At 32.8% G+C, this 11917-nt stretch overlaps 1 pseudogene; it reads right to left on the bottom strand.

The window, feature by feature from the left end:
- Positions 1-10509: 10509 nt before the first annotated feature.
- LOC114371495 lies at positions 10510-11687 on the bottom strand (annotated as a pseudogene).
- Positions 11688-11917: the final 230 nt, after the last annotated feature.

The raw sequence follows: 11917 nt of genomic DNA, 5'->3' as shown, positions 1-11917 counted from the left end.
AAAACATGATTCAAGAGTAGATCTACAAAATTTGAACCATAGAAATGCAAGAACAAGTGTAGATCTAAGATTTAATCGGTTTATTTTTTTTAATCTACTCTAAACAGCACCAAACCACAAGACAATTGAGGATATACATGGAGAATAAGATGAAGAACAAGGAATTAAAGAGAATTCATCGAACAAAAAGATAGAGGAAGCAAAAGAACATCACCTAGATGAAGATGCTCTTGATACCACATGATGTAAGCTCCATTGGAGCTTGTAGGCCTAGGATCTTCTTCATCAATGGATTCATTTGCGTCTTGGAAGATGAATGGCAGCGGAATGGAGAAGGAAGAGAGAGAGGAGACACCACTTCAAGGAGAAGATGAGTCTAGAAGAAGCTCACCACCATATATAGGAGGCCATGGATAAGAGCTTGGAGGAAGAAGGAGATGAATGAAGGGAGAGGAAGAGAAGAGCACAAAATTTTATACTCTAAAAGAACTCTGAAATCTAAAGTTTAATATTCAAATGATCAAAGTTCAAAAAAATGCACACACATGACCTCTATTTATAGCCTATGTCACACAAAATTGGAGGGAAATTTGAATTTTCAATTCAAATTTCACTTGAATTTGAAATTGAATTTGTGGAGCCAAAATTTCACTAATTATGATTAGTGAATTTTAGTTATGGTTCAGCCGACAAATCCAAGATCAATTCCAAGATTCTCCACTAAGTGTGCTTAGGTGTCATGAGGCATGTAAAGCATGAAGGACATGCACAAAGTGTGACTATATGATGTGGCAATGGGGTGTAGTAAGCAAATGCTCATCTCCCCCTCAAAAATTTAATTGGATTGGGCTTCTACCAGTTCAATTAAATTTATTTCCCAACCCACATATCAAATATTCACTTAGTGCATGTGAAATTACAAAACTACCCCTAATACAAAAACTAGTCTAGGTGCCCTAAAATACAAGGGCTGAAAAATACTATATTTCTAGGGTACCCTACCTACATTATGGAGCCCTAAATACAAGTACCAAATATAATGAAACCTTAATCTAATATGTACAAAGATAAGTGGACTCATACTTAGCCCATGGGCCCGAAATCTACCCTAAGGCTCATGAGAACCCTTGGGGCTTCTCTTGCATCTTTGGTCCAATCTTTTTGAAGTCTTCTATCCAATGCCCTTGGGGGGTAGGATTGCATCATTATGCATTCTACAACTTGATTGATTCCACCTCGAATATTCTAGAAAATGAACTTTCTCAATGATGATACCTTTAGCAACAACATATATTTAAGGTTCTATAGCCAAAGAAAAAGAAAAAATCTGGCCCTACCTCATTTCTCTTCGCACTAGATTTTTTTCCTTACACTTGGAGTTTGAAGTTCTTTAAACAGAAAATAAATTAATGTATAATTGTGCATTTGCTGATATGCATAGAATGGACAGAACTTGATATAAGATGGAGTTAGCAATAGTTTTTTTAGAAGAGTTAAATATAAAGACAAGAATATATATATATATATATATATATATATATATATATATATATACATTAAAATATTAATATATTTATATAAAAAAATATATTAAACTTAATTATTAAGTAAATTATTTATAGTAATTTATGTAACATATAAATAAAAACAAAAGAGAGTATTTATGGGGTAGTATAAAAAAACACAATAAAATAAGACTTTGACATTTCTTGTTTACTGCAGTGGTTCTTGTTTTAATTTCCTAGTACATTGTTGCGTTTAGAGGTAACAATTGACTTGCCAATTAAATATTTTTTAAGTAATACCTTTTGAATTCCATATATTGTTCACAACTTTATATTTGACACGTTTAGACAACTATCATGGCAGTAGTTCTAACATAAACATAGGCTTTTGGGCTTGCCTTACATGGAAAACAATAAAAGAAATAATGGGTGAAATAGGCTCAATAGTTTTTGGGTTTGCCTTACATGGAACTAGTCAAGGCTGTCAAGCTAATCTAAACCATTGAGATGATTTGAATTGGCTAGATACTTTTAGAGCCTTCAATAAAAGAGTTCAGCTAAACCTAGTCCACCTAGTCATCATGTTAGACCAATTTCAACTCCATAATTTGCTTATTTTTCTCCCTTTCCCTTTAGGCACGAAACATTTATTGATATAAAAAAAAATTATACTTTTTATATTCCAGAATGCTGTACCTAGTCAAGGTTATCATTTTTCATTTTTCTATATTTCTCCTTTGATCCCCCCCCCCTCTTGGTTATTTATTTGTGTTCTTGAAGCTCAATAACTTACTACATAAATAATTAGAGGGTGATTTGGAATGTTGTACTTTGGTTCGTATATGATTGCCTTTGAAATGAAATTTTTTCGAAAATGGTTGGTGTGACTTAGTTATATGTAGTGATGGATTTGAGGATTTGAGGTTAGCTCATGTCATATAGGTTTGGTGCTAGAATGAGAAAGGGTACCCCCCCCCCCCCCCACCCAAAATCTGAAATTGGTGTATGAGTTAGAATATAATTATGAGTTGGATAGGAAGTGTTTTTTATTTTGTAGATAGCTAGATTAGAGTATCCTTAATTGTGTTCGCTTATCCAAAATAGTTTGTGTAGCAAGGATAATTAGGGTACCCCATGCACTAAGATACTTTGTGATAGCATGTTATTAAATACTTTAAAACAAATTAATTAAACGTAAAGGATATCATAAACATATATACAATTGACAGTCAGTGTCCGTGTTTGTGAAGTCAATTAGCAGCTTAGTATATTAATCATTAGTTCCAAGTAGAATGCTTTTTTTTTTCTATATAAGGGATGACTCCATTGAATGTGTGTTGTTAAACCCATATCTTGTAGATGCTTGGCTACATTTAGGAAACTGCATTTGGAAAAAAGGAGATCTAACAGCAGCAAAGAAGTGTCTCAGTCTTGCATTAGACTAGGTTTGCATAAAGAGTAAATTTCATACTAAATTAGCCCTTTTAGAATACTTCAGGCTGTGTTTGATTTTTTGTTTTTGTTTTTGTGTCGTTGTTATACTTTGCAAACTGGTAGCATATAAATTTAGTATATGAACAAAGTAATTATTTGTAGTTATTAGAATCTAATTTACAGGCAAATCATACCATGTAGATAGAAATGAGATCTGCTATAATTATTTGAACTAATATTTGCAGTGAGTCATTGGTGCACTGCAAGCCATTTTTTACCACCTCAATTCATGACTTCATTCTCTTATTAACCATGAAATCTTGCCTTGGATCAGAACATGCTCCGATGCCAATTGATATACTAAACTGGGATTTGGGGAAGAAACAAGGAAAAGTTGCAAGAACTGGCAGGGATGTCCTAAAAATCTTATTCGCCAATCTTAGAAAAATACATTGTATCTTTATGTTCGGGTGGGTTCAAGAGCACCCTAGATCTCTCTTTTCAATCTTAGGTAAAGTTAGCAGTTGTCTAACTAATTCCCAATTGTCTTGTTCTTCTTTAATAGAGATTTATTACCCACTAATCCCCACCTCTACTCGTATATTTTCCCCTCTTACGTAGACCTTTTATATTATTGAATGCCTGTCAATAAAACCAAAGCCAATCTTATAAAAGAAGATTTGCAATTCTGAGGAAGAATGACATGGGATGTCTCCGAAAGTGATCACCTCTCAGTCTTCAATGAGAATCTCCAAGCTTCTGCATCTCCTTGGCTTCTCTGTTGTACCTAGTCTTCAAGGAAATCTAATTAATGAAACCAGGTCTGCATGTGGCTATAGAACCTTGTGGCAAAAATTTCAAATAAAAAATAATTAAAAGTTTTGTCTAAAAATTAAAAGATTTATAGTTTTTATTTATTTTCATACATCGCAATAATTAGGTCTATCTTATTTTCATAGGACAAGATTACAACAAAAGTTCCCTTGAGGAATATTGCTTCTAATTTCTTTGTCTAGGATTATTGATATGCAGTAATCATCAAATTCGACATCAAACTATACGTTGAGTCGAGTCTAAGTCAAGTAGAATTATTAGGAGTGAACAACTTCTTTCTTAGAATTTAAACATGCAATTACACATTATTAGAAACTCAAACACGATGGATCCTTTAGTTGAAACAAAGAAATAGGGGAAAAAAATTATTGAACTAAGGAAGGTAAATGAAAATAAATAAGAAATAAAGAGAAAATAATTTTTTATTATTTATGGAAATTAAACTTGGGTGATAAGTATGTAATATATATATATATATATATATATATATATATATATATATAAAATTTAATTTTTATAGAAAATAGTGAACATAAAAATGAAAAAAAAAATATAAAAAATTATTTCATTGTATTCTACATAATTTTTTGAAAACAAGAAACAACGTAAAAATAAAATGACATTCTTTAATCTTTATAACTAAAAGTAAAAAAAAAAAATATTTTCTACATCCCCTTAGATGCTTATGGTATATTATCTCTAATTTAATCAAATCTTATATATTTATTTTTTTATTCATTTTCATTAGAGGAAGAATAAAATTATTCTAAGAATAATTATAAAAAAAATATATTATTCATCTGTCTTGAAATATAATGGTTAATTAGCATTAATTACACATTAGAACCATGGAGTAACTCTAAAATAAGTTAACTTGTTGAATTAGAGATGTTTTCTAAAATTATATTGAGGGATTGCAGTGCTAAGTTTTTTTTTTAGCTAATTTCGAAATCTTATTATTTTGTTTGAGTATTAAATATTATATTAAAATTAAAATAATAGCGTAACAATTAACAGTATGTAATATATATGAAAATGTGTATCATTGTTACTCCTAAGCATCTGTAATGGGATTTCTTGAAATATTTTTTATGTAAAGAAATTGTTTTTTTTTTTCATTGGACCAAATTTAATCTATATGTGAGGAAGAATTTTTTAAAAATAAGATTTGTATCTTTTGCAAGAAATTACTTCTTAACAATAAAAACTAATATTTATATAACACATAGCAGTGTCATACTTAAATAAAAATATGAATTTTTTAAAATTTTTTAGAGTTTTTTTATCATTAAAACAAAATTATATATAAATTTCTTAGAACAAAATTATATATAAATTTCTTAAAATGATATGACACTCTGAAACCACAAAAAGTAACTTAACAAACTCACTTAAGAAATTTTGATTAGAGATACTTTGGAATATAGAATAAATCATGTTGAGAAAAGAATATTCATTTTACAAGATAATTTCATACCAATATCATCATTAAAAAAAATAACTTAAATTAACATTAGATTTAAACGATGTATTTTTATTTTATTAAGAAAATAAACACAAACACATAAACTCGATCGAGGTTAAAAAGATCAAAGGACATTTGTGCGCATTGCAAATTAAACATTTACATTGTCATTCTTAAATGGCACAAATAAATAGCACAATATTCTCGGCAAGTTATTCGTGGCACACAAGCTTCCAAACTACTCAATTGTCTTCAAGCGCTTATTTTTCATTAACACGTTCTCAACAATGAAAAAAAATACGGGTGAAATTAATTAATATTTTTATCTTTCTGTGATAGCCTGTCTCATGGCTCTGACATTGTGAAGGTTTCATGGCCTTAGCCATGTCCTAATTCAGCCATCCAATTGGACATTTGAATTATAAATTAAACCTTCATGGCCTTATCTTATATTTCCATATGAGCTGTTCAGCTAAGTCAAACTCCACAAAATCATGCACTACAATAGCCTTATAAACAACTTCCTATGGACAATTACAAGTTCTCCTCATTTCAGTCTAGAACCGAATGGCAAGTTGCAACCAATGGCATCAACCCAGAAGAAGCATACCTTGAATAATGTACTCAAACTTCAACATGTTATCATTGTCAAGATCTTTCACAATGCCAGAAGCATCATAGTATGTTGAACACGTCTTTAGTACCATCTCAGCTGCTCCTTTCCAAAGTGCATTAACTGTGTTGTCTACCTTCCTTCTCAACAAAAGTCCATTTATTTTCTTGTTTCAGTTCAAGGTCTCAACATGAATGATGGAATAACTTGTCAAGTTCTCCATCTCCATGTTTAATTCCAAGACAGCCGAAGATAGGATTGCTTTCTTTGTGGCACTACCTGAAAACTCAAATTCAGAACCTCATTTATTAAACTTGTGCACACTACCAATAGTGTTTAGTGCCACTCCGTCTTGGATCAATTGAAGAACAAATGGAGCAACCTTTGTGTAGGCACATTGTGTGACACCCTCTACCCCGACATATAAGTAAATAAAATATATAAAAAATATCGGTAACCAAATTCACACGGGTAAAAGGTTCACATTCACTTCACTATTATCAATTAAAACTTATAAAAAAATATATTCGGCTCGAAACAAGGCCGTCAAAATTTACAAAAAATATTTTGTTAAATCAGTGAGATAAAATAAAATAGACTAACATTATGCAATTAATATAAAACTTATGCCCCACTGTCACATCCTATCAGAGCATTGTGTCCCGACGTCGGGACACAAGAATCACACACTCCAATCAAGACATAATAACACATCAATTTCATAATGAACAATGAGCAAGCGCATGAGTTATCACATTCCTAACTACTAGAGAGGCACAAAACAACATATAGTAGCCAAATACAATTTACTTAGCATATCTCACATTATTTCATCACTTTGTCATTCAAAATTCACTTTTCAATCATCAATCACAATACACAAGAATCACACACTCCAATCAAGACATAATAACACATCAATTTCATAATGAACAATGAGCAAGCGCATGAGACAGTTATGCTAAGACTCAAGCCTATATGCAATGTGGTACCGTGTCAGTGAAAAACTACCCTAGGGCGCTTAGGAGTACATAACAAGACACACCACACAATGGGTTTGTCAGGTCACTCTCACTAAGTAAGATCATAGGGAGACCAGTCAGGGTCACGATGTTTTGCGAGAATGCTCCAACCATATGGGATCAACATAGGCTTAAAGGAGCACTCAAACCCGGTGACCCCCAAGGCCTACATTCCGAAGAGTCCGTCAGGGCCTCTCCCTCCTGATTCAGGTCCAACCCCTAAAATCATTTTAGCACACAGACACTGCTAGTGAATTATACAATACCCACGACCTCACACTCGTGTCTTAAACACGTACAACATATTGCACTACAATTTAACACTGGTTCCTAAATAGGAACCTACACTTTCTCTTTAACACTGGTTCCTAAATAGGAAACCTACACTTTCTCTTTAACATTTCGCATTTACACTTTTCTCAAGATAACACTGGTGGGGTTATTGTACAATTCACAGCTTACAACACAAATAATGTCACATCAAGAGTTAATCACACACTTATTCACAACCAAAACTCATTCACAATTTCACATCTCATAATGTCACAATCCACCATCACATGTTTTCACGTATCTCACAATTCAACACCTGTTCTACTTTACACTTTTAGTCAATCTCAATAACAATATTATAATCTCAATTTAACATGTTATCACACCACATGAATCATATACACTTTATCTATGAACTATGCAATACACACATTTACTCAATTGTTTTCAAAATCATTTTAACTCGTCGGGTTCCCATAGTGGATCCCATCACAATACTTGTCGCCCTTAAAGGGTCTTACAATTGTGTGATTGCACAGTTCGTAGTTCACAACTCAATACACACATATCATCTCAATACACATGCATTTCTTCATCCGTCACATGTTCAATTTATCACATACTCACAGTTTGGATCATCATTTCATAACCTCAATATAACAATTTATATAAAAGACTATCACAACATGAGGACTAAAACCCCTCAAATAATATTACACAATTATATCAAAATCATAGGTCGAAATATACAAATATGAAGAGCACAATTTATCAAGCAATTTTCATTAGGACATCAATATTTTATTTATAATCATAAAGGAAAAATTATAATTCAATAAACATTCCAAAATAAACCCAAATTTAGTTCTCTAAGGATCCCTACACATGTTCATTCTAACCCCCAATTGCGATAAACTCATCCCTTACCTCTGAGCGGACTCACGTGTCTTCAGTTAGCGATAGTAACATCTCTAACGGTTCCCTGAGATTCCTTCAGTTATTCCTCCGACTGCTCCGATAGAATTCCCAAACGTCAGAGAGACGGAGAAGAGATTGAAACCTCCACTTGTACTGTCTTCATGCGAATCCTTTTTCTCCCTCCAAGAGTATTATCTTAAAAATCCCAACGGTGAAAGTGTGCGCAATTTCATTTCGAACAACATATCCAAATTTCATGAAAATACAACGGTTAACGAAACCGGGATCGTAGTTTTACCGAGACAATTTTGGGTTTCAGCGGGAAAATAAAAGGCTACAATGCGAAGGTTATTTCTCTTAGCTCAGACATAATATCGAAATTCCCAACGGTGAGAATGCTTGGAATTGGGTTGCGAACGTGGTGCTCAAATTTCACGACGTTCCAACGGTGAATGAGTCCAAGATCATCATTTTTCTGAGACAGGTTAGGTGGCCTGTGGGAAAAAGAGAGGGTTTTGGGAGAAAAGAGAAAAAAACGAAATTGTGAGGCAAACGAGGCTTAGGAGTCAGTCTGAAAACTGACCTATCATGTTGCTATTTATAGCTAGAGACATTTTCGACCTATTATTTACTCTATTTATTTATTTATTATTTTATAAAAACAAATTTTATTTTATTCTCTATCAAAAAAATAAATAAAATATCCTTTTTATTTTCTCTCAAATCATTATTTTAATTAATAATTATATTTCCTTATTTATTTATTTATAAAATCTCATCATTATTTTTAAAATTCTATTTATTTATAAATAACAATTCTTTTTAATCTACTTTACGAAAATTGGGATGTTACACATTGTAGCACAGGTTCTAGGCCAAGCCAAAGCACCTAATGTGTTCATGATCAAGTTCACCCATAATAACTGCACTGCTGTTAGTGGCACTTTCCCAGCTAATTAACACTGCTGCCACAAAGTTGTTTGCATTCTGCTCTGAAAGATTCCATTTCTCTGTTATTTATAGAGGAAAATAGAAGATACTAGGTCAAATAACAAACTAGTTTAGAAATGAAAGTAACAAATTACTTAACATAATTTAGCTTTTCTGTTCATGATACCTCAACTGTTTTGATTTTAAGTCTGCTTCAAAGAATCTCTTAAGTTTCTGTTCCGGTTTGAAATTTATAATTACTGCTTATAATTTAAATTATGTTAAATAAAGATTTTAGTAAAAATCTTATAATTAATATTAAAAACGTTACATAAAAAACACTTGTATTTTGGCTGTAGGCAGTAGCTACCCTCTGTTTTTATACTTGTTTTGCAGCTTGTAGCTGTTGTTGTTTTTTTGTTCTCCAATCCAAGTCCACATGGAGTTGTTGATAATAAAAAACAAGAAATTTCCATTCTTCTTTTTTTTTAGTAAGTACGACAATATTGTGTTTGGATGCATCTGTGAGCTTGAGTTGGACAGTTCCTCATATCTTTCCTTAGTACTTCCAAAAGTGGTAGCTTTAACTACCTGAAATAGGGATTACAACTAATAAAATTCGAAATCAATTAAGTTCATCACGCTTGTAATCTGGCTTCTTTTAAAGTCATCAAAATGATTAGACAGATTATAGCCACATTATTGGTGCGTGCTAATGTGCTGGTATATAACTAGAGACTTGTCATTTGTCCGCTTCTTTTGACTTTTTTGGTACCCATCCACTATAGTTAGCACTAATTTTGTATTGTCATGGGTTTGACCATCCGCTGGTATATAACTAGAAATTCGTTGGTTAAACTATTTTTTTGTGCCTTATAGTTCCTATTTTAAATGTTAGTCCTTGCACAAGAAAATTGTGAGTTGTAGTAGCCGTATGAGAAAACATTAAGTTCTAGCCTCTACACTTGCATAAGAATTATTAGTTTATACTGTGATGAGAAATTGCATGTTGTCATCCATGTCATACAACAACATACTAATAAGTTCTAGAAAGGTCTTAGTTATACTCATTTATAATGACTTTAACCTGAAAATCAATTTTCTTCTGTAATCACAAGTTCTTGAATTGAATAATAAAGTATATTTGGGACCTTGTGTTCGAGTTTTTATTGCTAAAGGAAAGGGTGAATATACCTCCAATAGAAGGTAATGTACATATTTAATGAAACTGTGCAATTGCTTTGCCTCTTGTGACTATTTGTCGACAAAAACTCCACTTTTAAAGCAATTCTTATTTTCAAATTTTAAATTTTACTAGCCACGGTGGTATTTTACTACCACTGGTGTAGTTCATGGATAAGGTTTGCATAGATAGAAGAGAGAGTTAGTAGAGAGAAAGAAAGAGACACGTGAGAAAACTGTAATTGGACACCGTTAAATGTATAGTCATTCTCATGTTTTTATAACAAGGTTAACATAGTAGTGCATAAGAACACTTCCCCTCAAGCTGGAGCCTTAATAGAAAGAGGCCATGTACATTACAACTTTGTTTTAGGTTGCCTTTGCAGCTTCAAAGTGGCTATGTTGTGGCAGCAACCACTTTGATATATGCAAATTTATCAGACTCCTCAACCTTATGAACTAAGGATTCAAACTCCTCCCTTGAAATTGTAATTCTTGCACCAGGTTCAGAAGGTGATGAATGACAAGGAGCAGTTCTCATAGATAAGACCTTAATCTGATCAACAACACTTGCCTCTGCTGCATTAGCTGCTTCCACTTCTTCCACCGCTACTCTAACCTTTGTTTCTGCATCTTCTAACACAAGTTTAGTCACTACAGCTTCGATCTTCAATTCTGCAGTGTCATTCTTCATATGTTGTATTTCCCTCCTTGTTTTTTTAGTAAAGAAAACAATTGTTTCAATGTCAAGATCATTTCCTCTGATGCTCCTCTAGCTTTAGATTTTCCTGCCAAGTAGCCTTTTTGTTCAAACTCGCTTTTCCAGAGTTGTACCTGCACATTCTCAACAATGGATTCAGTTTTGGATTCTTTCTCCTTCAATTTAGAGTGTCCTCTTTTTACATTCTCCAGCTCCATCCCAAGAGCTTCCACCATGCTTCTAAGGGTGTCTTCCTATCCTGTTACTTTCTGCAGTGATTCCTTAGCATCACCAACATCCTGAGTGACATGTCTCCAAGAGTCGAAGTCTGATGTCTTTTTGAAGAACTAGCATTCTTCCCATTTAGTTCCCCACCTTTGTCAAGTCTAATCAGTCATCACAACACATTGTAAACATCAAACTCAAAATAATCCAAACATATCAGACATCTATTTTCAAATCCACACACATAACAACAACCAAGTATAATTTTATGCATCCTCATCAAAATGTTATTTGTTGATGTATTAGGCTGGCAGTTCAGCTCCTTCATTATATGGACTTATTCGATATGCACCATTCACGTCATGTAACTTAGCTATGCATAAAAAAATAAATATGAAACTGGAGCAACCCCTTTGTTGACCATGAAATTGTCAATCCTCGCATCCTCTTCGTCATCCCTACAATGACTCTAAATGTTGAAATTCTAATAAACCTGCAAAACCTTCTCACTTCTCGCAGGATTCACATGAACCCACATCAAACAATTGAATGTAACCCCATTAGGATCCCACCCTGCATCGATCATGCCCGATACAACATCATGAGGTCACATAATTTTGGAAAGTTCTGGAATCATTCTTGAGTTTTGCGTTTGACTTCCATTACATAGTCCACCCCAGATCTATTTATTTATTGCATGGCTTTTAGAGGTTACCAAGTTGTATGGGGGTTTGTTTTGTTATATGGAAACTCAGTTTCAATCAGTTCACATTTAGAAAAATTCGAAAGACTGGAATTGCATGATTTTATATCAAT

This window comes from Glycine soja, chromosome 10, assembly GCF_004193775.1.
Source record: "Glycine soja cultivar W05 chromosome 10, ASM419377v2, whole genome shotgun sequence".
In the NCBI taxonomy this organism is placed as follows: Eukaryota; Viridiplantae; Streptophyta; class Magnoliopsida; order Fabales; family Fabaceae; genus Glycine; species Glycine soja.
The sequence above is the reverse complement of the archived record's forward strand: the minus strand, read 5'-3'. Positions and strand labels throughout refer to the sequence as shown.